The sequence below is a fragment of the Culex pipiens genome, chromosome 2 (genome assembly GCF_016801865.2).
Source record: "Culex pipiens pallens isolate TS chromosome 2, TS_CPP_V2, whole genome shotgun sequence".
Classification (NCBI taxonomy): Eukaryota; Metazoa; Arthropoda; class Insecta; order Diptera; family Culicidae; genus Culex; species Culex pipiens.
The window spans coordinates 47,248,875-47,275,299 of record NC_068938.1 but is presented as its reverse complement, the minus strand read 5'-3'; the positions used below and the strand labels follow the sequence as shown (position 1 = coordinate 47,275,299).

At 35.9% G+C, this 26,425-nt stretch overlaps 1 protein-coding gene across 1 annotated transcript in view; it reads right to left on the bottom strand.

Annotated features, from left to right (window-relative positions):
* Positions 1–23,014, bottom strand: part of LOC120422511 (testisin) — a 51,373-nt gene extending 28,359 nt beyond the window's left edge. Inside the window, exon 1 of the mRNA XM_052708697.1 lies at positions 22,372–23,014. The gene's annotated coding sequence lies outside the window, so the exon portion shown is untranslated. The remainder of the gene's footprint in view (positions 1–22,371) is intronic.
* Positions 23,015–26,425: the final 3,411 nt, after the last annotated feature.

Genomic DNA, 26,425 nt, shown 5'->3' with positions numbered 1-26,425 from the left:
TCATTGGTTCACCCATACAGGTCTCCATACAATTTTGGCTGCTGTCCATACAAAAATGGTATGTAAATATTCAAACAGCTGTAACTTTTGAGTGAATTTTCTGATCAATTTGGTGTCTTCGGTAAAGTTGTATGTATTGTTGAGGACTTTTGAGAAAAAAAAAGGTACACGGAAAAAAAAATTGCAGATTTTTTAATCAACTTTTTTTTCACTAAATCTGAATTTCTCAAAATACGTAAAAACAAGTTTTACATTATTTTTTAATGCAAAATTGAATTTGTAATCGAAAAGTACTTTACAAATTTTTTTAAAAAAGGGCTCCGTTTTAAAGATATAGCCACTGAAAGTTTGATTTTAGCGAAATATTTGCAGTTTTTTCAATTTAAAAAAAAGTGACCATGAGTGACCGTATCTAAACATAATTTTTTGAAAAGTTCAGAAAATTTTGTATAAAATTGTCTAAGAGACATTGAAGATTGGACCTCGGGTTGCTGAGATAGAGCCGCTTTAAGAAAAAGAAACACGAAAATTGAAGTTTTTTGAATCTCACCAAAATAACTCACCTATTTCTAATGACGATGTCTCAGCAACTAGTGGTCCGATTATACGGCGGTAGACTCGTAGATCTTAACTCCAGGGAGTCCTTGGATGACCATGTACATCCCATTACATTCATATAGTAGTCTACCATATCCACTGATGCTATACGCACATAATCCGGGGTCAAAATCCGACGACCTCTTGCTTGTTACGGCGGTAGACTCGTAGATCTTAACTCCATGGAGTGCTTAGATGACCATGGACATCCCATTACATTCATATAGTAGTCTACCATATCCACTGATGCTATACGCACATAATCCGGGGTCAAAATCCGACGACCTCTTGCTTGTTACGGCGGTAGACTCGTAGATCTTAACTCCAGGGAGTCCTTAGAAGACCATGTACATCCCATTACATTCATATAGTAGTCTACCATATCCACTGATGCTATACGCACATAATCCGTGGTCAAAATCCGACGACCTCTTGCTTGTTACGGCGGTAGACTCGTAGATCTTAACTCCAGGGAGTCCTTGGATGACCATGTACATCCCATTACATTCATATAGTAGTCTACCATATCCACTGATGCTATACGCACATAATCCGGGGTCAAAATCCGACGACCTCTTGCTTGTTACGGCGGTAGACTCGTAGATCTTAACTCCAGGGAGTCCTTGGATGACCATGGACATCCCATTACATTCATATAGTAGTCTACCATATCCACTGATGCTATACGCACATGATCCGGGGTCAAAATCTGACGACCTCTTGCTTGTTACGGCGGTAGACTCATAGATCTTAACTCCAGGGAGTCCTTGGATGACCATGTACATCCCATTACATTCATATAGTAGTCTACCATATCCACTGATGCTATACGCACATAATCCGGGCTCAAAATCCGACGACCTCTTGCTTGTTACGGCGGTGGACTCGTAGATCTTAACTCCAGGGAGTCCTTAGAAGACCATGTACATCCCATTACATTCATATAGTAGTCTACCATATCCACTGATGCTATACTCACATGATCCGGGGTCAAAATCCGACGACCTCTTGCTTGTTACGGCGGTAGACTCGTAGATCTTAACTCCAGGGAGTCCTTGGATGACCATGTACATCCCATTACATTCATATAGTAGTCTACCATATCCACTGATGCTATACGCACATAATCCGGGGTCAAAATCCGACGACCTCTTGCTTGTTACGGCGGTAGACTCGTAGATCTTAACTCCAGGGAGTCCTTAGAAGACCATGTACATCCCATTACATTCATATAGTAGTCTACCATATCCACTGATGCTATACGCACATAATCCGGGGTCAAAATCCGACGACCTCTTGCTTGTTACGGCGGTAGACTCGTAGATCTTAACTCCAGGGAGTCCTTGGATGACCATGGACATCCCATTACATTCATATAGTAGTCTACCATATCCACTGATGCTATACGCACATGATCCGGGGTCAAAATCTGACGACCTCTTGCTTGTTACGGCGGTAGACTCATAGATCTTAACTCCAGGGAGTCCTTGGATGACCATGTACATCCCATTACATTCATATAGTAGTCTACCATATCCACTGATGCTATACTCACATGATCCGGGGTCAAAATCCGACGACCTCTTGCTTGTTACGGCGGTAGACTCGTAGATCTTAACTCCAGGGAGTCCTTAGAAGACCATGTACATCCCATTACATTCATATAGTAGTCTACCATATCCACTGATGCTATACGCACATAATCCGGGGTCAAAATCCGACGACCTCTTGCTTGTTACGGCGGTAGACTCATAGATCTTAACTCTAGGGAGTCCTTGGATTACCATGGACATCCCGAAGTACCCATAGACCTTTGAGAACTATAAAATTTTAGTAAACAAATATATTTAAAAAAAATGTTTTTCAAATATTTTAATTTTAAACTTTTAATATTTATTTTTATAATCGTACAAAAAATGCTAGCTGTGGACCCCCCGAACTTGACAACTTTTTTATACATTTGTATTGGTTGTTTCCGTTGTGCTTAAAGGAAATGGCTATGCACCAGGCGCCTCCATATTTTTGTAGATGGCTCATATAGTTGGGAGGAGACGCAAGTTTTTTTTAAATTGTTCGATTTTTTTATGTTAAAAAATTTACCAGCTTCTCGTCAGTCCGCGTGGACATAAAATCAAATTCTGTCGATTGCATCGGATTCGGGGATGCCTTTTCTCTCAGGAACGGATGAGATATCGTCAATCCCTTGACACAAGTTTTGTTTTGTCGAGTAGTGTTATCAATGTTAATACATGAAACATTCGTGAAATTTTCCGATCTTTTCGAAAAAAATATTTTGAATTTTTTTTAAATGAAGATCTTCATTTTAAAAGGGCCAAACGTTGAATATTACGCCCATTTAAAATGCTAGTCTTGATTTAAAAAAATATTTTTTTTTTGTAAAGATTGGAAAATTTCACGAATTGTTCATGTATTAACATTGATAATCGGACCATTAGTTGCTGAGATATGGTCATTAGAAAATGGTGGGTTGTTTTGGTGAGATTAAGAAAACATCAATTTTCGTGTTTCTTTTTCTTAATGCGGTGCAACCCGAGGTGTAAAACTTGTTTTTGCATGAATCACTATTTTTTCAAAAATTCATAACTCAGCGGCAGATTTTTTGACCATGTTTTTCTATGGCTCAAAAGTTGCGGATTTTTTTCCCCTAAAACATATCAAAAAGTCTCGAAAATCAAAAAATACGTATTTTGGGAAATTGAATTTTTTTTTTTTGTATGGACAGCAACCAAAATTGTATGGAGACTTGTATGGATGAACCAATCACACAAAATAGTTTATTTGGTCATACCATTGACCTCTATCTTGTTACGGTGGTAAACCCATCGGTTGTAACTCCCGGGACTCTACAGAAGACCCAGAACATCACCACACATCGGTAGACTAGTCCCTGAACCTCCATGAGTCAATCCAGATATGATCTGCGGTCAAAAACCACTGACCTCTATCTTGTTACGGCAGTAGACCCATCAGACGTAACTCCCGGGACTCTACAGGAGACCCAGAACATCACCACACATCGGTAGACTAGACCTTGTACCTCCCTGAGGCTATCTGGATATGATCTGAGGTCAAAAACCTCCGACCTCTATCTTGTTATGGCGGTAGACTCATCGGCCGTAACTCTCAGGACTCTATAGGAGACCCAGAACATCACCACATATCGGTAGACTAGTCCCTGAACCTCCCTGAGGCTATCTGGATATGATCTGAGATCAAAAACCTCCGACCTCTATCTTGCTACGGTGGTAGACTCATCGGCCGTAACTCCCGGGACTCAACAGAAGACCCAGAACATCACCACACATCGGTAGACTAGTCCTTGTATCTCCCTGAGGCTATCTGGATATGATCTGAGGTCAAAAACCTCCGACCTCTATCTTGTTATGGCGGTAGACTCATCGGCCGTAACTCTCGGGACTCTATAGGAGACCCAGAACATCACCACATATCGGTAGACTAGTCCCTGAACCTCCCTGAGGCTATCTGGATATGATCTGAGATCAAAAACCTCCGACCTCTATCTTGCTACGGTGGTAGACTCATCGGCCGTAACTCCCTGGACTCAACAGAAGACCCAGAACATCACCACACATCGGTAGACTAGTCCCTGAACCTCCCTGAGGCTATTCGGATATGATCTGAGGTCAAAAACCACAGTCACAATCGCCTACCTAATACTTGTACGGCGGTGAACACATAGGCCTTAACTTGAGGAAGTTTCGGATGACCTAGAACATCGTAAACCTTGTATATTTGGTGTAGCATTATAGCTGGCTTCATAACGATTCCAAAACACTATAAATTCGTATAGTTAAGATGATTTTTTTATAAAAATATAGGCCATGTCTCCCATATAGCCAAAATCCCATAAGCCCTGTACCTCGCATATGCAACTCTTGCGACAAAACCGAATCAGGTGGAATGACTCGTATATGCAAAGTTGCATATGCGAGGCGCTCTTATGCGAGGTTTGACTGTATTCCAAAGTTGTTTTGGCTTTCAATCAATACCAGACCAATAACAAATTTTGTTATGATTACATAAACTGTTATTAAACTCATTTGCAAGAATGGATTTTGCAAGAATATTCCATAACACTTTCTGTTATTTTAACAGTTTTTGTTATTGAAATGGCATGAATGTTGTTATCACCGTCTGTCTGGGAAATATGTATGGAAAAGTATATCGACAAACTAATGATGCAAAATGGCTTCTTTGGGCATATCAAACGCACCAATAAAGTTTCAGCTGGATTAAAAAATCAAAAAAAAAAAATCGAATGACTCAGAGAATTGCTCAGATTATTCTCAACTCTACGATATTTTTTTTATATGGGCGCTCTCCCTTCAAATAGTTTGACTGGTCATTTTTTGAAAATGTTCACCTTAAAATGCTTTTAACATGAAGACGTTGCACTTTATAAAAAAAAACGCGTCAAGTTGTTTTCAATTGCAAATCTAATTTTGATTTTAAAAAATAGTTTTGAAATTTTGTTTGAAAAAACTTGCGACTTGTTTATAAAAATCACCAATATTTGAAAATTCTTGCCTTCATTACAGATTATGCATCGTCCTGAACCTAGAGCTGAAGATTCCTTTTTTGGTACACTAAAACATAAAAATTGAAAATAAAAAAAAATTAAAGCAAAGACAAATTTTGTTAAAACATAGAGAATTACTCAGTTAACCTTATTTGTACACATCAACAACATATAAAAAATATTATAACTAAGGGGTGTAAAGTTTGATGAAATCGAATTGCTCTGCTGTATTGTGAAAAAGTTAAGTTCATCATTGAATATTGCAAATGAAAATATTCCGATATATATATTTTGAACTATTATTTGATTTTGTTAAAAATACCATATAGTTGATACAAAGAACAATACATTCATTTATAAGATAATATAAAAATTTAAAAAAATCTGACGTAACGAAATTTTGGGCACATGTTTTTTCTCCAACTTAATTTGGAGAACTAGAGAGGTTCACTTTTGTAAACATTGTTCTGTTCTTTTGGCAATGTATGTAAAATTAATTTTTTTTTCAATTCGGTTTTATTGGTGAATAATCAAGATACAATGAGTTATTTTGAAGTGCATAACAGAGTTTTGGAGTTCCTTACAGCTGTGTGTTGCATCATAATCCATTTAGGAACAATTATTTCTTTAACTAAGGCAATAGCAAGAGTAAGAAAAAACTATAAAAAAAAACTTACAGAAATTGCAAAGGAAAGGGGATAGAGGAAGAGAAAGCTTATATCTAGATCACAGGTAATTTATCCTTTGTAGATGTGTTTGATCATCAGTTCCCCAAGGGCCAGGAATTGTTCTGCCTTGTTCCGGCAGCTCCGAAACCGCGTCATCATCTCCCCCGCGAGAGCAAAGAACTCCGGCAGGGTGAAGAGATCTTCCCCGGTGACTTCTTGCTGGGCCGTACTGCCGCTACCGGCAGCGACCACGCTGGCGAACGAACGCCCCCAACCAGGAGGGAACGCTGAGTTTTCCGCTGGAACCGTACGCTGTCCAGCTGCAGGAACGGCTGCGCTCGTACTTCGCTGAGGAGGGTGGGACGCTTTCTTCTTCCTCTTTTCCTGCTCCTCGAGGTAGACCTTGCGCGCGACGCATCCGCGGTAATTGCCGGTATGGTTACCGTCACAGTTTGCACACTTTACGCGTAGCTTAGTTTGTTCTGCCTTGTCCCCCAAGTCCGCTTTACGTGGCAGTGCGCACGCCTCCGAGAGGTGTGACTCACCGCACTTCACGCAGCGGGGCCGGAGGTTGCAGTTCCGCGAGCCGTGGCCGAATTTCTGGCAACGGTGGCATTGCGCTACGTCCGTCGGGTTTTTGGTGTAAAACCGCCAGTTTACCCAAAAACCGTCCAACGTCTTAGTCCGCCGCAGATCTTGGAGCTTGACGGTGCCGCGGTCGAAGTACAACAGGTACAGTGTGTGCACACCCGTGACTGTTGTCTTTCGCGAGAGCACTTTAATCTCCCGCGGTTTTATTCCGGCGTCCGAAAGGTGACCCTTCAGGTCGGAGATCGGACGGTCTTGATAACCCTGCAAGACGACCTTAACAGGGGGCTTCTCGGGGTTGAATGTGTAGAAGTTGAAGTTGCTACGCTTCAATTCTTCAAACACCAGGTCGAAATTCTTTTTGGTCAGTGTGGTAAAATTAAATTAAATCAACATATTATACAAACAAAATATCAACTAACATTTGAACTGAATTTGTTTGTATAAAAATGTAATATTTTCATATTCGGGTAATTTTTGGCTACTTCAAAATTTTACCGCCAGGTTTTGTGCCATCCTGAAATGGCTACAGAACAAACACACTAGCTACTGAGATAAGCGCTACAAACTATACTTTCCCATAATTTCTCTGCCGGCCAGCCGATGGGTTGGAGGCACAGGCTCCAATAATGGAAAATTGCTTCTTTGGGTATAAGGAATGGATCGAGAAAATTTTCCGCAAACAACATGCAATCAAAAATGCTGAATTTTTCATCAATTCCTAGCTATTTGCGTTGCTCTCAAATAGCACTTTCTCCCTGAAAGTCGCGCCTTTTTTTCAAAATCCAGCCTAGCACACAATTGGGTGTAAAATTACAAATTCTGAGCCACAATTGGAAGCCAGCTGGAGAGCTGAACCATCAGCAGTTGAGCTGTTTGGTGAAAATTAGTGCTAAACTCTCATCTCAGCTGAAAAGGTTGAACTGCAATTTGCAAATAATAACCAACAAAAAAAATGTTCAGGAAACGGTGTAATCTTCTGCTAAAGCTGGTGGCTGGAAATTGCTCAGCTTTATTTTTTGCTTCTTCAGCTGTAAAACGATAAACGTTTAATTTTCTTATTTTTTGCCTTGCACAGAAGAAATGATCTCAGAATTAAGGTTGATTGACGGACGGTCAGACAGACGGACAGAAATACTTTAGCATTCAAGAAAAAAAGGAGGGGATTGTGTAAACACGAACTTTCCGGCTTATATTATATCCGATTCCAATTTTGCATTATTTTAGCATCATTGAGCTGGGAGCTTTCGTTTTGTTTGCCCAGTTGTGTTTTTGTCTTACTCACTTTCTTTGAAGTTGTTTTGTTTGGTTTGCATTAATGCTAAAAAAGAGTGCCTTTTATTTTTCCTCTGTTGAAAACGTTTTCTGATTGAAGCGATTTTATTGCTGATTTCCAGAGCGCCCCCCATTTCTTCCAAAGAGATGGTGTTATTTATTTCTTTTTTTTTCATTCGCTGCCCCTTTTGTTGTTTTTATTTTTGTGGAACAGGAAAACAAACCCCTCTGGTCGAGATTGAACCGGCACAAGTGGTGTTGTTTTTTTTTTTTGCAAGTTTTATACATTTTTCTCTGCCTAACAGATCAGGGATGCTGGGCGAACCTTGGCCGTGGTGGATGGAAAACTTGTTCCAACGTCAATTCATTTTATTGCACACACAGAAAATGCGAAATGCCTTTTGCCGGTTGTTGTTCCGTTATGGTGTTGTGCTAGAGAAACACACACCGGTAAAGTTTACAATGATACTAAATCACGGAAAGAGAGCTGGGTTGAACTCAATTATGGCTATTTATAAGTGGAATAGCGCCAATTAGCCTCAGGGTTCTTGCCTGTTGTTTGCTTTTTTAAAAATGAAGTCATTAATTCACAGTTAGCAGCTTTTCCAAAATTAAATTTCATAGAAATAGCACCTAAATCTGTTCAAAAACAATTTCAAAGTTCACCAACTCAAAATCAAACATATATTTTTACCAAGCTCCAATCTTTCCGCGCAATCTGCAATCATTATCTCCATTACGCCGGAATGACCCAACGACCCCTCTCACGGAGCTTTGAGGCCCCGCAAAATTATGCACGGAGATTTTTGAACTCGAAGGCAGGCAACGAAAGTAAAGCAAAATTGAAGCAAAGCTCATCTTCCAACGGAGTTTTCACTTTTTGCTTGGATTGGCCAGTGTTTAGATTAATGTTTTTTTATTACAAAATTGGAATTTGACTTGAAACAATTTTGCTTTAAGTGCTCAATATATTTGAAATTATTGTTATTTAATTCATTTGACAAAGTAAAATAAATGCGTTGTCACTTAAGATTTCAGGTCCTTCAAATTAATAAATAGGGTAGGGTAGTCATCAATGAGACACTTTTGGTTTTTAACATTCAACGATTTTTGTATTTTTTTCATCAGCATGTTTTAATGAGCTTTTTGTTGCAATTTCTTTCTTTTAATGTGTTCTAACATTGACCAAAATATGAGATCGATCCGACCTCTACAGTCAGAGCTATCCACTTGGCAGGAACAATGAGACAGCTGGGGAACAATGAGACACTCTACAAAAATCAATACTTTTCTAGTAAAACATCATGTTTTGGTATTGTTCCATTGCAAGTGACTTGCATTGAATATTTTAAAGCAATTTTGCCAACTTGAAACTTCAAGTAACAAAAGTTATACTAAAAAGTATTTAAATTTAGTAAAATGCATTTATTTATACCAAATAACTTTATATTTTTGGCTAAATGAAGTCAAAACTCAATAAATATGCCAAAAATCACTTCCAATTCATGTTTTGAAGGATTTCCCTAGATTTTGAAAAGTTTAATGAAGAAAAATCAAAGTGTCTCATTGTTACCCATGGGCTGAAAAGAGTGGGGAACAATGAGACAGCCCTGGATTCTGGGTATATTCTTAATTTTGGTTAAATCTAATGAAAGGCCATTGTAGCCCAACTCATGCCCTATGAAATGACGAAAGAAATTTGGAGAAATATTAGTTTTTGTTTTATTGGCAGCCTATGAGCGAAAATGTAATTTTCAATCATAATTTACTTTTACACCCCGAAATCAAACATTTATGAATAACTTTGCAAGGGAGCGTCCATAACCAAAGCCACTATTATGGCAGACGTGTATCCAGTAGACACACCTTTCCCCAAAATATGAGCCTGATTGGTTGAAACTACGATTTGTGAGAGCCATTTTATCATTGTTCCCCGTGTCTCATTGATGACTACTCTACCCTACTAAGCGTGTATTTGAAACATCTTTGTTTTTTTTGGGTTAACTTCCATTTCTAAATAACTCTTTAAATTAATGTTCCATAATTATATTAGGTGACTTAATTCCTTCGTAATTTCAATTAAATGTTGGCATGTGCAGTGTGTTGTATTGTCATGAGAATGAAGTTTTTCATATGAGTTGAAAAAGAAATGCAGAGCAACTCTCTACGAAATCGGCAAATTTCGACCATTTTTATTTTTTGTATTTTTTTTATAAGACTCAAACTTTGTGGGGGCCTTCCCTATACCCAAATATGCTATTTTGTGTCATTGGTTCACCCATGCAAGACTCCATACAATTTTGGCTACTGTTCATACAAAAATGGTATGTAAATATTCAAACAGCTGTAACTTTTGACTGAATTTTCTGATCATTTGGTGTCTTCGGCAAAGTTATAGATATTGTTGAGGACTTTTGAAAAAAAAAATATTTACTCGGAAAAAATAGCAGATTTTTTAATCACTAAAACTCAATTTTCCAAAATACGTATTTTTGATTCAGAAGATTTTTTTATATGTTTTAGGGGATTAAAATCCACAACTTTTGAGCCATAGAGAAACATGGTCAAAAAATCTGCCGCCAAGTTATGAATTTTTGAAAAAAATAGTGATTTTTGGAAAAAATCGAAGTTTTATGCAAAAACAAGTTTGACATTATTTTTTAATGCAAAATTGAATTTACAATCAAAAAGTACTTTACAGATTTTTTTAATAAAGGACTTCGTTTTCAAGATATAGCCACCGAAAGATTGATTTTAGCGAAATATTTGCAGATTTTCAATTTTTAAAAATAGTGACCATGAGTGACCATTTCTTAAAATATTTTTTTAATAGGTTCAGAAAATTTGCTATAAAATATATAAGATACATTGAAGATTGGACCTTGGTTGCTGAGATAGAGCCGCTTTAAGAAAAAGAAACACGAAAATTGAAGTTTTCTAAATCTCACCCAAACAACCAACCATTTTCTAATGACGATATCTCAGCAATTAATGGTCCGATTTTCAATGTTAATACATGAAACAATTGTGAAATTTTCCAATCTTTTCGAAAAAAATATTTTGAAATTTTTAAATCAAGACAAACATTTTAAAAGGGCCAAACAGTGAATATTACGCCCATTTGAAATGCGGTTTTATCTTAGCAACCCGAGGTCCAATTTTCAATGTCTCTATGACAATTTTATAGCAAATTTTTTGAACTTTTCAAAAAAAAAATTTTAGAGATGGTCACTCATGAACACTAGTTTTAAAAATCGAAAAACTGCAAATATTTCGCTAAAATCAAACTTTCGGTGGCTATAGGGGAGAGTGGGGAGACTTGATCCCCGGGAGACTTGATCCCAAGCCTGTATCTCGTCAGCATGTGGGTAAAACAATTAGCTTTGTTCTAGAAAGTTGTGCGAAATTGACTAAAACTCATTATAGAAAACAAAGAAAAAAATAAAAAATGTTTAGATTGAGTTACACACATATTTCGAAGAAATGCTGCAAAAAACTTCCAAGAGATCTTTTTTCTTTGTTTTGATGAGTATAGAAAACACTCAAAAATTTAAAAAAAAAATATTTTTTATACATGAATTGTTTGATAAACATATCAACTCTAAAACCCTTACGCATTTGACGTTAAATTTATCGTCATACTATTTTTACAATCAATTGTTTTAAAAAGTGCGTTTAGGGAGATTTGATCCCTGCATTTTTACAGTCACTAGAATCAGCCTCAAGATTAAATAATTTGGCTGGGTTTTTGTACATAGTTTCCTTCAGTATAGTTGTACATAACCAACTGCAGTTTGGACCATTTTTCAAAAGTTTTGTAAACAAAAATTACCAGCTTTTGTAAACATGCTCAATTTTGGTCTAAAAAAGAAAATTTTAAGTTTTGAAATATTTCACATGCTAAACTTGTTACATTTTAAACACAAACGTACAGGTTTAATGTGAAATTGCTGTATTTTATAGAAAATCAAAAGTTTGGATTAATAAGAAACATTTTGCTTAAGATTTCTTCAAAATGTTGAAAGGGGGATCAAATTACCCCCAACATTTTGAAAATGCCGGTTTAAAATATTTTATAAAACGCTTGGCATTATTCTAAGAGTTTATCTGATGAAATACCCTTATCAGCCAAACATAGTTGAATGTTTAAGCTTTCAATTCATGCAAAAAGATCATAGTTTTGTGAGAAATTGACAGAGTTATGTGCGATACAAAAAAAGGGGATCAAGTCTCCCCACTCTCCCCTATCTTGAAAAAAGCCCCTTATCAAAAAATCTGTTAAGTACATTTCGATTGCAAATTCAATTTTGCATTAATAAATAATTTCAAACTTGTTTTTGCATGAAACTTCCATTTTTTTCCAAAAATCACTATTTTTTCAAAATTTCCTAACTTGGTGGCAGATTTTTTGACCATGTTTCTCTATGGCTCAAAAGTTGTGGATTTTTGTCCTCTAAAACATATCAAAAAATCTCGAAAATAAAAAAATACGTATTTTGGGAAATTGAGTTTTATAAAAAAAAGTTGTTAAAAAAATCTGCAAAATCTGTGTACCTATTTTTTGCTCAGAAGTCCTCAAAAATACCTACAACTTTGCCGAAGACACCAAATTGATCAGAAAATTCACACAAAGTTACAGCTGATTGAATATTTGCATAACATTTTTGTATGGACAGCAGCCAAAATTGTATGGAGACTTGTATGGGTGAACCAATGACACAAAATAGCATATTTGGTCATAGGGAAGGCCCCCACAAAGTTTGAGCCAAATCAAAAAATACAAATACAATCCATTTCCGGTTTTGGTAGAGAATTGCTCAGCAGCATAATTTCAATTTTCAGTTACTCATATTGTTCAAACAACAACCCACCTGCAACCCACAATGAATACAAATAGCTCATGTGTTATTGACTCCAATTTAACATATTCCTCAAACAACAACTCATCGCAGATAACAAGGAAACCAAATAAAAGCACTCACTCCATAATGTTTGATTGCTCCAGATAAAAAAGATATGCAAGAAACAACAACAACAAAAACTGCTTTCCTATCATCCCGAACAAGTTTCCCAGATTCCAATCGGCCAATCGAAACCATATCATCTTCGCAACCAACCGGGTTTCGTGAAAGGCACCCCGTGCCAGAGAGCCAAAGCCGAGGCACAGCTGGGTTGATAATCCACTTTTAATTAGAATAAATAACTGGTTCAAGCGTTTATATTTTATCGCTTCTGCCACTTCCAAAGAAGCTGCCTCGGATCGCATTTTCAAGCTTCACTTGCCTTTGGGATGCACTTTTCTCTTACTTTTCCTCCTGCGGAGCCTGTCTGTCGCCTTCGCCATCGAGTTTGTTTTTTTTTCCACAAACAGAAAGCCCACCTGAGTTTTTCCCGCTATCCGCCTCTGCTCGAGTTTTTTTTTGTTGCTCTGGGTGTGCTTTTCACGGGACACTAACGCACTAATCTCTCCGCCTAACTAACTGTGTCTCAAAACACACGGCCAAATTCATTGCACCGAGGCTCGAGATGTTATCTGGGGTTTTAGTTGCCGAGCGTTCAGCTGCTGCTCAAAATGCTGGAAAATTCGTGCTGCAGGGGTTCGTTGTTTTTGCCCAAGTCTCGTGCATTTCTTTTGCACTTGTCTTGTCTTGTCTCAACACGGGGCCGCGCGTTACCTCCATCCACCGCGGAGCTTAATTTGAATATCGTTCCTCGTTTTTTGCTGCTGCTGATGCTTTCTTGCTGGTTAGGTTTAGTCACCGAGGGGTTTGGGATGCAATTTCGACCTAAAGACTATAATTTTGTCAAATTTTCGATACATAAAAAAACCAAAAATCTTAAAACATTAAATTCAAAACCAAATTGTTTACAAAGAAATTTTCAAAAATGTCATAATTACAACCCAACCACCCCTTAAGTAGGATGCACAACGGTGGCGCACCAAACGTCTCGCTTTTGGTTAGTCACGGCCACGACCAACCAGGCAAACGACAGCTCCAAAGGTGAGGAAAGCAAAACGGATTAACCATTCGCCAGCGCCGGAGAAGGGTACTTTCTCGAGCAAACCAAACCAAACCCGCCTTGTTGTGATGGAGTCAACTAGAGTGAATGATGCAGCGAGCAGAGCAGGAAATTACATGGAAAAGCTTGTCGGGAGTGACAGTTTTGGGAGGGATATTGGGGGAAAAGGCAAGGTTTTGCTAGCTAGATTTTTTGTAGCCCGGGCAGACGGTAATAACAAAATTCTTCTAAAATATTCTTTTAAAATAACAAAAAATGTTATGGATTCTTCTTGAAAAATTCATTTTGCATAAGAGTTGAATAACAGTTTATGTTAACATAACAAAATTTGTTATTGGTATGATATTGATTGAAAGCTTACACAACATGGGAATAAATTTTTTTGTTATGGAAGAATAACTCCAAATTTTATTGGGATGATCGGATTAGTTGTTAAAATAACAAAAAATAATAACAGAGATTTGTTCGAAGAATAACTAAACATGTTATAAGTCTGTTATTACAATAACAGTCCATTAACAAAAAAAATCATAACGGCGAATAACAAAACTTGTTATAAATAACATAAAATGTTTTTCAAATATCAAAAAATGTTATTCCAAAGTTATTACCGTCTGCTCGGGAGATTATGATCATTTATCAGAATTGAAACCAATCATTCGCGGGACCATCCAGAAATGACGTAGCATAGTATAAATAATTTAATTTTGTATGGGAAAAATGATACGAAGGGAAAGAGCGGGTTTTATTCCTCAGTAAAATGCTAAGGCATTTTTGGACAGCGACCGAAATAAATTAATATTTCCAAAAAAACGTTTTATTTTTTCGATTTAATGCAAATTTTGAGTGAAATCAGTTATGGTTTAAGGGTCTCTATAGATCATAAAAGTTGGTGAAAAAAAAGTTTCATGATCCGACTCATTGGACTCTACATTTTGGTAGAATTTCTAAATTTGTACTTTTCCGCATACATTTCTGCAAAATTTCCCATACAAACATCAACAATAGCAGCCCTTAAACTTTAACCGAGTCACGGTGTATCTTTTCGAAACCTCAAAGATAAAAAATTGGTATGTCTGATATTTGGCACCGTGAAAGAAAGGTTTTTTCCCGACATTTTGCGGGGTATACCGACATATTTCGTCGGGGGGTCTAGAACAACTTTTGTTTTGAAGATTATTTTTCGATTTTATGGGATATTTGTTCAAAAAAATCACAGAAAATCGGTGCATTCATGTTGGTATCACTCAAATTTCTTATGAATATGCCTTGGGACTCTAACCAACTATATTTGACCAATATTTGACCTCCAATAAAAAAAATCGAACCAAACTTACCAGATTTCTAGCTTTCTTTGTAATTACCACAAAATCCAAGCTGGAAACCCCAATACGACCGAAAGTAAATCTTTTCTTTGTACAATTTGTCATACAATTGCAGCAACACATTGCCCGGATACAAATTTGAGCATTAAACAATGCAAAACATAGATTATTTATTTAATAAGATGTTTATCACCCAATAGGTTCCAAAAAATATTTTTTCAATCCTCTGCCACATCACACTGTTACATTTTAAAACATTTTAAAATCAATCACATTGTTGAGGACAGTTTTTTGAACAAGTTTCATAAAAAAGAATCAATTTTAGTTCAATATAAGCAATATGTCCAATTTTCTGAAATAAATAGTGGCTTTCTCCAAAATTTCTTAATTTAATTACATTTCACATGATGGGCACTGCCTACTATGATATTTTTTTATGACGGTAGAATTTTATTGAAACATAAAAATTAAAGCAAGTTTTGACGAAATTCATGAAAATAATTTTATAGCATTCATTACAAAATTCAGTAGACAGTACCCATCATGTGAAATGTAATTAAATTAAGAAATTTTGGAGAAAGCCACTATTTATTTCAGAAAATTGGATTAACTTTCGGTCGTATCGGGGTTTCCAGCTCGGATTTTGTGGTAATTACGAAGAAAGCTAGAAATCTGGTATGTTTGGATTGATTTTTTTTATTGGAGGTCAAATATTGGTCAAATATAGTTGGTTAGAATCCCCAAGGCATATTCATAAGAAATTTGAGTTATACCAACATGCACCGATTTCTGTGATTTTTTTTTGAACAAATATTCCATAAAATCGAAAAATATTCTTCAAAAAAAAAAGTTGTTCTAGACCCCCTGACGAAATATGTCGGTATACCCCGCAAAATGACGGGAAAGAGCCCTTCTTTCACGGTGCCAAATATAATACTTACCGAATTTTTTATCATTAGTTTGTTCTTAAAAAACACACCGCGGAGTTGGCTCAAAATTGGCACAATTTCTTATTTTTACCTAAAGAATCAAACCAGGGGGTGAGATTGAGATTTTCCAAATTTTTCATTTTTTCTTGTCACCCTGTTGGCCATTCTGTGCATTGTCACGAAGTTTGGCAGAATTTGGTTGCCGGAGACTCGAGTTTTAATTACAAATTACGGTAGTCGGGCATGTAAGTGTGTCAACCGCGTTATGACCTGAATTCTCTTTGGCCAGATATCGCACCTGAGCAATTCTCGCTGAAACCGTCCCACTAGATGCACATGTTCTCAAATCGTTACGGCAATGTTCTCATTCGATTCAGCGCACCAAAAAACCATTAAAACAACCTTCGAACCATTGAAAATGTCAGCCGTTAGCCACCTGTAAATAAAAACTTGTATTGAACTATGGATTTTTTCGAAAAAATGCCCTAATTTGGAGAAATGATATCTCCCAAAATACATTACCAAACATCAAAAAGTTATATATCGTTGGAAAGGTAATCGCGAGGGCTTTTTATCGCACTTTGAAAAACATTTCAAAAAATATTTTTTCAAGGGTAATTTTATGGGTTTTTGAGAAACTTACTCTTAATTTTGAATTTTGACCGTGTTCGCAACCACTTATCATTACGCAACCATTTTCATTCGAAAGATTGGAAGATTTTGCATAAAATCAACTTGAGAAAAGTAGTGTAATGAAATAGTTTTCGTATAGTTATTAACGGATGAAAGAAATTGGTTAAATTTCAGTTAAAAATAACCAAAGCTCAGACTTCACAAATGAGCCTAATTTACAGTCAAAACAAAGCAGGATTGTATTTGAGCCGAATGTACAGTCATATGAGGCAAATCTGGACATATAGGATGAATAGGGACAGCTATTTCAACTATACTTTCACTCATCAGATCATATTTTTAAATTGTTTATGTAAAAACATACATAAACAAACAAGTTTCTAAATTTTATGCCATTAAGTACTCTGAAAACTAATGTCCTTACTTAGACTGTAGTCTCGATTCGCCACATATAACTGAAGTAATATTTTATGTACAGAATTTGTTTTGGGAAGGTCTGCTTTATTTGTATAACCTCAATCGTGCACAAAAAAGTGCAAAGTTGAAATCAATATTTTTTGATCAAGTTAAAATTGTATGGGGCTGTTGATACCATAAAAACAACCAACAAACTCGATTTTCGTCCAAATTGGACTACGCCCTTTCATTTGACACAAGTCAATTTACGATAAATTTACCTTAATTTGAGATTAAAAACTTCCCCCAATGGAAAACTGAATGAAAAATTAACTAAAATTAAAACAAAAAAAAAGTTAAAAATCCCTTTACCCCACAAACGGGGCAAAGCTACGCACTTATTTTTTAGAGTAATTGCCTGGTTCTCGACATAAAAGCAATTTGAGGTGAATTCTAGTACTACGTTTTGAAAGCAAGTGATAAGGGTACCATTTGGTATATACAACGAATCAAAAATATTTTATGGTCATCGGTGACAGAATGATTGTCACTAGGTGCGTACCGTTGCCCCGCTCTTCTCTATTCTATGTCAAAAAATTGGGATTTATTTAACTTTAATTTTCAATTACTCTCTATATAAAAACCAAATTTAAAATTTTCATTTGTCCAACATAAATACATTGAAAAAACTTTTAATTGAAAAACAGACTACACTTGTTAATTCCACGTCTAATAATCTTTCTAGTGAGTTCTGACTCGACATTGTACGGCTTGCGGTTTCAGAGATATCGCAGTTTGTCAATGAAGGTTTTTAACATTGTTTGCAGAAAAATGAAACTTTGGGGTGGTGTCAAATGAAAGGGCGTAGTCCAATTTGGACGAAAATCGAGTTTGTTGGTTGTTTTTATGGTATCAACAGCCCCATACAATTTTAACTTGATAAAAAAATATTGATTTCAACTTTGCACTTTTTTGTGCACGATTGAGGTTATACAAATAAAGCAGATCTTCCCAAAACAAATTCTGTACATAAAATATTACTTCAGTTAAATGTGGCGAATCGAGACTACAGTCTATGTAAGGACATTAGTTTTCAGAGTACTTAATTGCATAAAATTTAGAAACTTGTTTGTTTATGTATGTTTTTACATAAACAATTTAAAAATATGATCTGATGAGTGAAAGTATAGTTGAAATAGCTGTCCCTATTCATCCTATATGTCCAGATTTGCCTCATAGGACTGTACATTCGGCTCAAATACAATCCTGCTTTGTTTTGACTGTAAATTAGGCTCATTTGTGAAGTCTGAGCTTTGGTTATTTTTAACTGAAATTTAACCAATTTCTTTCATCCGTTAATAACAATACGAAAACTATTTCATTACACTACTTTTCTCAAGTTGATTTTATGCAAAATCTTCCAATCTTTCGAATGAAAATGGTTGCGTAATGATAAGTGGTTGCGAACACGGTCAAAATTCAAAATTAAGAGTAAGTTTCTCAAAAACCCATAAAATTACCCTTGAAAAAATATTTTTTGAAATGTTTTTCAAAGTGCGATAAAAAGCCCTCGCGATTACCTTTCCAACGATATATAACTTTTTGATGTTTGGTAATGTATTTTGGGAGATATCATTTCTCCAAATTAGGGCATTTTTTCGAAAAAATCCATAATTCAATACAAGTTTTTATTTACAGGTGGCTAACGGCTGACATTTTCAATGGTTCGAAGGTTGTTTTAATGGTTTTTTGGTGCGCTGAATCGAATGAGAACATTGCCGTAACGATTTGAGAACATGTGCATCTAGTGGGACGGTTTCAGCGAGAATTGCTCACCTACAGCAATTTTCAAAATGTGTTAAGATAGCACGACAAGATTGAAACTTTGTTCATATGAAGGACAATATTCTACTTAGTTTTTTTTTCGCTTTTTATTGAATATCTCAGGATTGAAATCGAATTTTTGGGTTCTGTATAGGTTAAAAGGTGAGACATTGTTAACTGCAAAATTGCGTTATCAACTCAATTTAGTCCAAAATGCACGTGTGACAATATAGCATGACAACGACGATTTATCTATTCGCTGAAAAGGTTAGACACCATGAGTGCTAAAACTAGATCAGTTGCGAATAGGTAACAGTGATTGGCCACCAACGGCGCCCGCCAGGTCAGTTTGAAGATCTCGATTTTAAGGAACAGGAATGTAAGTAATGAGACATTATTTTTGAAATAAATGTTTCCCACAAATTTTAATTGGCTACAGTTTTGAATTTAAAATTGAATTTGCAATCAAAAAGTACTATGCAGAAAATCAGATTGAATTTAATCTAAAAAAAATCAATTTTGCATTTTTTCTAAAAATATTTTTTAAAGTACAGAAAATTCTAATACAGAGGATTAAAGGAAAACATACATGAAAATTAAAGTTTTCAAAGTCTCAGTCAAGTTGCCCCTCATTTTCTAATGCTAATTATCTCAGCAACTTTCTGATCTATTCGAATCTAACAATTCAAAAAGACTAGGCATGCATTATAACGCCATGTGAAAGGGAATTAAACTATTTTTGTTTTGGAGAGAGTCACATTTAATTTTACAAAATTGGACATATTTCTGTTTATATTGGGCCAGACCCGGTTCACTGAAAATGAGCGAACGAACCGTGGATCACAAAAAAGAACCGCTGTTGTTTTTAAAACTCTGGTCTTTTGAGAACCGTTTCAATATGACATGTTTTTTGTTTTAAATATAATTTATTGAATTTTCGAAAACATGTAGTTTTTAATTTGTTTTTGAGAATTGAAAATACAATTTCCAATAATTCAATGCTTATAAAAATTAATCCCAAAAGTAAATTATTGAACAAAATTTAATAAAAACTTTTCATTGTATAACTGATTGTACATTAACATTCCAACGCCCAAGGCTCCAAAAAAGTTGGAACGGTAACTTCAACTCAATGGCTCTCGGGCATATCTCAAACAATCAAGATGGTTCTTCTTTTCAGTGATTTGTTAGGATGTCTAGATGATTTCAGAACATTGCAGAACTTAATTTGGTCAAATCTGCGATCAAAATCATCGTTCCAACTTTTTTTTTCGTGTGTAAAAAAAATCGCCAAAAATTCCGCGGAGGCAGTTGTTTTAAAAAAGGTGGAACGATGTTTTTGGTCGCAGAAATTACAGATTTGTTCAAATCAAGTTCTGCAAAATTTTAGGATCATCTAGACATTCTTACAAATCACTGGAAACAAGAATCGTCCCGATTGGTTGAGTAATGCCCGAGAACCAGCGAGTTGAAGTTACCGTTCCACCTTTTTTAGGAGGCTTGGGCGTCCGTTTAAGTTGGACATGCGTTGGGCGTTCCAGTGTTAAAGTATTACCAAATATAAATTTGAGCATTTCAAATTGCATAGTTTGTGAAATGTTATCAAAAACCTACTTGACCGATTTTTAGCACTAGTTTACCAAGCAGTCATTTTTTCAAGTTGAATTTTTGATGGTTCTGATAATTTTCCATGTTTTTCAACTATTTGAGTCACAACAAAAACATATTTCCACACCAAAGTTCCTATTCTAAACATATCAGTGAGCAGAAGTTGTAAAATGTATAAACGTAGTAAATTTTTCATTTTCCCAACTTTTTTTTAAATAATTGCTCAAATTAATAGATGGAATGCAGATATTTAATCATTCTAAACGGAATTTTATAGTAAAATGGCTCTTTTATAAGCCCTCTTATTGACAAAAGCAGATTCTGTAGGTATAAAATTATACAGGACATTTAAAAAGGGGGTATATGGAAGTTTGCAATGGTTCGTGAAATCGGATTTGCATCATATTTTGGATTCTCTTCGTACTCAAAAAATCCTTTAAAATGCTTATTAGACATCAAAAATTGGTCAAAAGGAACCAGAGTTACAACTGACGGAAGTTTGCGTTGTCCCGTCACGCCAATTTTTTGGTCAAGGCACGAATTCAAAAAATGGTGCTCATTTCTCGATCTAGACTAAATTGACCCTCCTGAATCTTAATTTGCCTGTTGATTTCCTGAGTCTCAAAGGGAAGCGAGATATTCAAGATGGCGTCTAATATGGCGGCTGAATGGAAAAACCACCATAAAAGGATTTTTAAGTGGAATCAACTTGTCAAATTTAACTAATTTGGGATCGTTGTAACCTCTTGAATACTTCAAAGAATTCGGGAAAGTTCAAGATGGCGGCCAAAAAAAAAAAAAAAAAAGCTTTTAAAATCACACGATTCTTTACAAAATCTTTTCCTTCAAAAATGTACAACCAAAAACTTCACTAAAAGTAAAAGTGTCTATTTAATACGTTAAACTGCCTTACCCAAAGCGTTCTCATCCTCAGATGGTAGTCCCAGATGTCCCCTACAAGCTGCAGGTCGAACCGAGTTGATATCTGGATGGAACACTTTTTTATTTGAGTTTGAAAATTATGCTATTTTTTCACTAAAATGCCAATAACTTTCTTTAGATTTAACCAATCGGGATGCTCTACCCTGCATTTTGTTGCATTTTTTGAGCCCTTTCAGATGCATTTTGAATTTTGAAATTAAATTGAATTTTGCCCAAGTTACAGCTTTTTTACGATTTTTGACGTTTTTGAACCTTCAAACTTTGTGTCCCGATTTGCCCCACTTCCCGTTAACCTAGAGTGCTCATATTTTGGCCAGATGCTAGTTTTATATGTACAAACAACCTCTGAAAATTTCAGGCAGATTGGAGAGGTCGATGCGAGATGGGTATGCTTTGCTCGTGGACTCGCTCTTAAAAAAGTGCGAAAGAGCTGTTCAAAAGAGCGGCTCTTTTTAATGAGCGAACAAAAATGAGCTGCTCCTAAAAAAGAGCGGTTTTGCCCACCTCTAGTTTGCTGAATAGTAATGACACATTGAACAAAGAAAAGATTTTTGTTCGGTCGTCTTGGTTCTTCTTGGGGTACTTTTAAAAGAAAGCTGGTAAATTTGGTTTGGAAACTTTTTTATGAAGGTTAAATATTAGTGAAATATGTAATTAAGAGACTCTCAGGCATATTCATCAGAAATTCTTTAGATATGTACATGAATTCATTGATTTTCATCAGCTTTTCTGAAAAAAAAAAAATCCATTGAAATGTTGGTTTAGACCCTCCGACGAAATATTTCGAAGCACCCTGCAAAATGGTGGCTAATTTGTATAAAAAAATCAGGCTATTTTATTTGCTACTAATGAATGTATTTATCTTAATAGAAAAAGTAGGGAAAACATTTAATTTTCCGTGTCATTGCTCCCCTTCCTGTTGCCCCAAATCCAATCACAATCCAAAGTGCGCTCAAAAGCCCACTTAACCTGACTCATACGCGTACTCACACGCACACACACACCTGGTAGCCAGCGGGATGACACCGAAATTACTCCGCCACACTGGATTTCGGCCGGGTCCAACAAGCCCCCTGGTTTCAGCTCTCTCTCTCTCTTGACGTTCCCCAACACTGTAGTCCACACACAAACAGTGACCACCCCGGGAGCACCAAACACCACTTTGTTTCGTAGAAACTGCCTCCGTTCAGGAATCGGGCGGGATTACAAGCGCTCCATAGCGGGATCTCCCCGACGACACACGAGAGAGCGCAGTTGACACTAATCGGGTGGCCCGATGACAGGTTTCCCGAAAAACAAAAAAAAAAACTCAAAACGGCACGAACGAACGCGTGCTCAAGCAATGATAAAACCACCTTCTCCGATTAATAGGTTCGACACGAAGCCGCGGTAGTCCCGAAATTTCTTCCAAAGGGTAGCCCCGTAAGCTTTTAAGTGGTCGTTAAACGAAGAAAGATCGGGTTGAGAAGTATCGGGGCACGTCAGTTACACCACCCACGAGAAATGCGACGATCACGCGACGGTGTCACGGAGGAAGTGTGCGCGAGGAAGAATTGGCACGCGACCAAACCTCAGCGAGTTGCTGCGGGTCGTCCGGGGAAACGCGAGCGAACGAACGACCTGGGCGACCGCGCAAGTGACGAACCGAGCTGGAAGAGGTGCCGAAGAAGACTGGCTGGCTCGAGAGTGTTGGCCGAGTCGAGTTGGAGTCAGCTGTGGAGTGGCTGCTTGAAAAGAGAGGAGTCATGGCTCACGATGCTGGAGAAATGGAGTTAGATGAGTGCGGTTCAAGAGAGAGAATTGGACTGGAGAAATGAGGAGTTATTCAGCTAGTGGAGTGAATTGGGATAAGTATTGTTATTCAGTCAAACTGTTGTCTTTTATATTTATTTATCATTTCTAAAACAATTTTAAGAAAGATACAACATTAAGCAATAACAAATGAAATAATGACTTAAAATTAAATTGAATTCAAAATTGACTCGGCTATATTTTGTACTTTTATTTGCGTTTTCAAAGGAATTACTATGTCCTAGAATGATGTTGTTTAAAAGTGGTGGCAATTTCACACATTATCAACTAATTGATTGATTTTTGTTGCAAAATTTATTGAGAAAAAGCTGTAATCCTGCTTCAAAAATTAAATTATAACTTGAAAGTTCAAACGAGAAAATTTCCAGCCTGAAATAATTAAAAACTTCTCTCTATATTACGATCACACATTTCTCTCGAAAAACAAAAATATGATGCCATCAAAACCAATACCATCATTTTGTAGGCAACTTCTTTCTAAACAATTTTGCAATTTGATTCATCAGTTTTTGTCACTTCAGTGCTAAGATACAATCATTTTAGTGAAATGAAAATGGCGAATTCCTTATGAAAACTCAATTTGATCACTTAAAACACTGTTTTAGCTCAATTGGCATGCACAAGAATAATTTTCATTATATTGACTTTAACGTAAGTGCCATGAAGAAGAAGAACATTTTGAAGTTACCACTATTAGAACATCAATTTTTTTCATACTTTCTTGAGATAATATTTTCTAATGTACTTGGTTTTCTTCGAAAAAGTTGTTGTTTTATTAGTCAAGGATTTGTATAAAAAATTATATTCAATAATTTTATTTTTGCAATTCCGTCGTGAAACTACTTACTTTTCCTGTCATTCATGAACGACGGAATAGCCTACTTTTCTGTACCAAAAATAACAGAATCGAATAGCAACACTTTTCAAAATAAATGCTGAAAAGTTCTACTTTTCAGCACTCAAATGGGTGCTGAAAAGTTGAATTTTTAAGCACTTGTTTCGAAACTTTTCAACATTTTTTTGATTTAAACGATTTATTGATAAAATTCATGTAATTTGACATAAAATTTCACTCAGTGTGTGTTTTTTGGAATTGCAAAAAATGTTGTATGGAACTCGTTGCAAAACTTGATTTTTTCAGAACTCTTCGTATTCATCCAACTCAGTGAACCTCGTTTGATAAATGTACGACTCGTGCTGAAAAAATCCTCTATTTGCAACTTGTTGCATAAACTACTTTTTAGATCTGCTTAAGGGGATCGAACAACACTTTTCAGCTGTGAGTCAGCAAAAGCAAATAAGGCATTGTTTTTAATTAAAAAAAAATCATTGATGATTTTTTTGTAAAATTTTCCGATTTTACCGATCAAAATATATGAATTTAAGACAAACATTTCAATAGATAAGAAGATGTACTATTAGATAATATTTGTATCGAAAGATCAGAAAAATCAAGTACGTTTAATTTTTTACATTAAAATCGAATTGATAGTTGCTTAGATATCCGCATTTTTAAACTGAGTACTATTTGGGTAAATTATTCAATTTTTCTTTGTGTGGCTTTATTTCAGCAACTGTAGGCACAATCTTGAAAATTTCCTAGAAAAAATCGTAAAAAAATTGAAGCTTAATTTTTTTTTTTTTCAAATTGATAGTAACATTTTTTTTGTGTTAAATTCAATGCAAAAGCATGCACATCACCTTTGTGAGCAAAAGCATGTAATATTATATGAGAAAACGTGTACACAAAAAGTTTGTACCGCAAAAAAAAATCAGGTCGCGGATTTGGTAATCTGAATATGACTCTCGCCGGATTGATGTTATTTTTGGGGTGAGCAGACCTGATTTTTTTTCTTCGGTACATGCTTTTTATGTACATGTTTTCTCATACAATATTACATGCTTTTGCATGCAAAGCCTTTTCTGGTCATAGCTCGAAAAATGTTATTTTTAATGTTCTAAACCATATCAACATATTAAATTCAATCAAATTTGAATTTCATTTTCAATTATGATTGTTTTTAATTTGTTAATATGGTTTAGAAAATTAACAAATGTTTTTTTTAATGTGAAATTTTTTGTAATATTACATCCTGAAATTTGTAGCCTATCAGCATGGGAAATCTACACAGCTAAAAAAGTAGTAATCCAGCTGCGTGTAAAAGGCCTGGGTGTAAAATAAATATTGCACTATTTTATACAATTTTATGTGATTTTACACCCTGAAATATGTAGCCCATCAGTTAGGGAAACCTATTTGACCGAAATGTCAAGCTCATATATGTGTTTATCCTTACAGCTTTTCATCGGTCTGTTGGCCGAGTGGGCTAAGGCGCCAGTCCTTTCTGTCGGTGCTGGTTTTGAATCCCGTCGATTGCAACTTTTTTTTGTGTTTGCAAAAATTATACATGCAGTGTGTAATATTAAGTGTTTAATTTAACGAAGGTTATGTGCATGCTTTTGCATGCGATTTCACCATCGGATTTTTTGCTGTGTACTTGACCGAAATGTCAAGCTCGTATATACGTTTATCATTTCCATTCTTCATTGGTCTAATGGCCGAGCGGGTTAAGGCACCAGTCCTTACTGTTGGTGCTAGGTTTGAATCCCGTCGGTTTCAACTTTTTCTTTGTGTTTACAAAAATTGTACATGCGGTGTGTAATATTAGGAGTGTCTTTTTTGTCGAAGGTAATTTGCATACTTTTGCATGTTAATTTTCAATCGCATTTTTTGCTGAGTATGGACAGTATGTAATAATGAAGAAAATTGCTTCTTTGGCCAGATGAAAGACCCCTACAATAAATAAAATAAATCAATATGTATCAAAAATATCAAGAAGTGGATTTTTTTTCATATGGCAGGCTAAGAATTTGGTCCTATTTCCATCTAATTTGCTGTTTTTATCTATATAAACAAATTATGAGCATGAGCATGAGCATGGTTGACTGCCAATGAGCTGCTACTCCGTTATTGACGGATCAGCTGAAGTTAAACAATGAATCAAAAATGATCAGTGGGAGCCAACCATCCGTTCACTGTTTAACCTCTGAAGATCCCTACTTTATTAGTCAATACCGGCGTCCTCCCAAGAAGCCTGCAGTTCAACAAAAGGGAGGAATGTTAGTCCGATAGTAGAAGTTGCAGACTCATCAAGCACACAGTTTTTCGCTATATACTTGTTGATACCGCTTGAGACCGTTGAATCCACAGCATCTCCTTCAAGCATCACGTGATTATTATTTTTT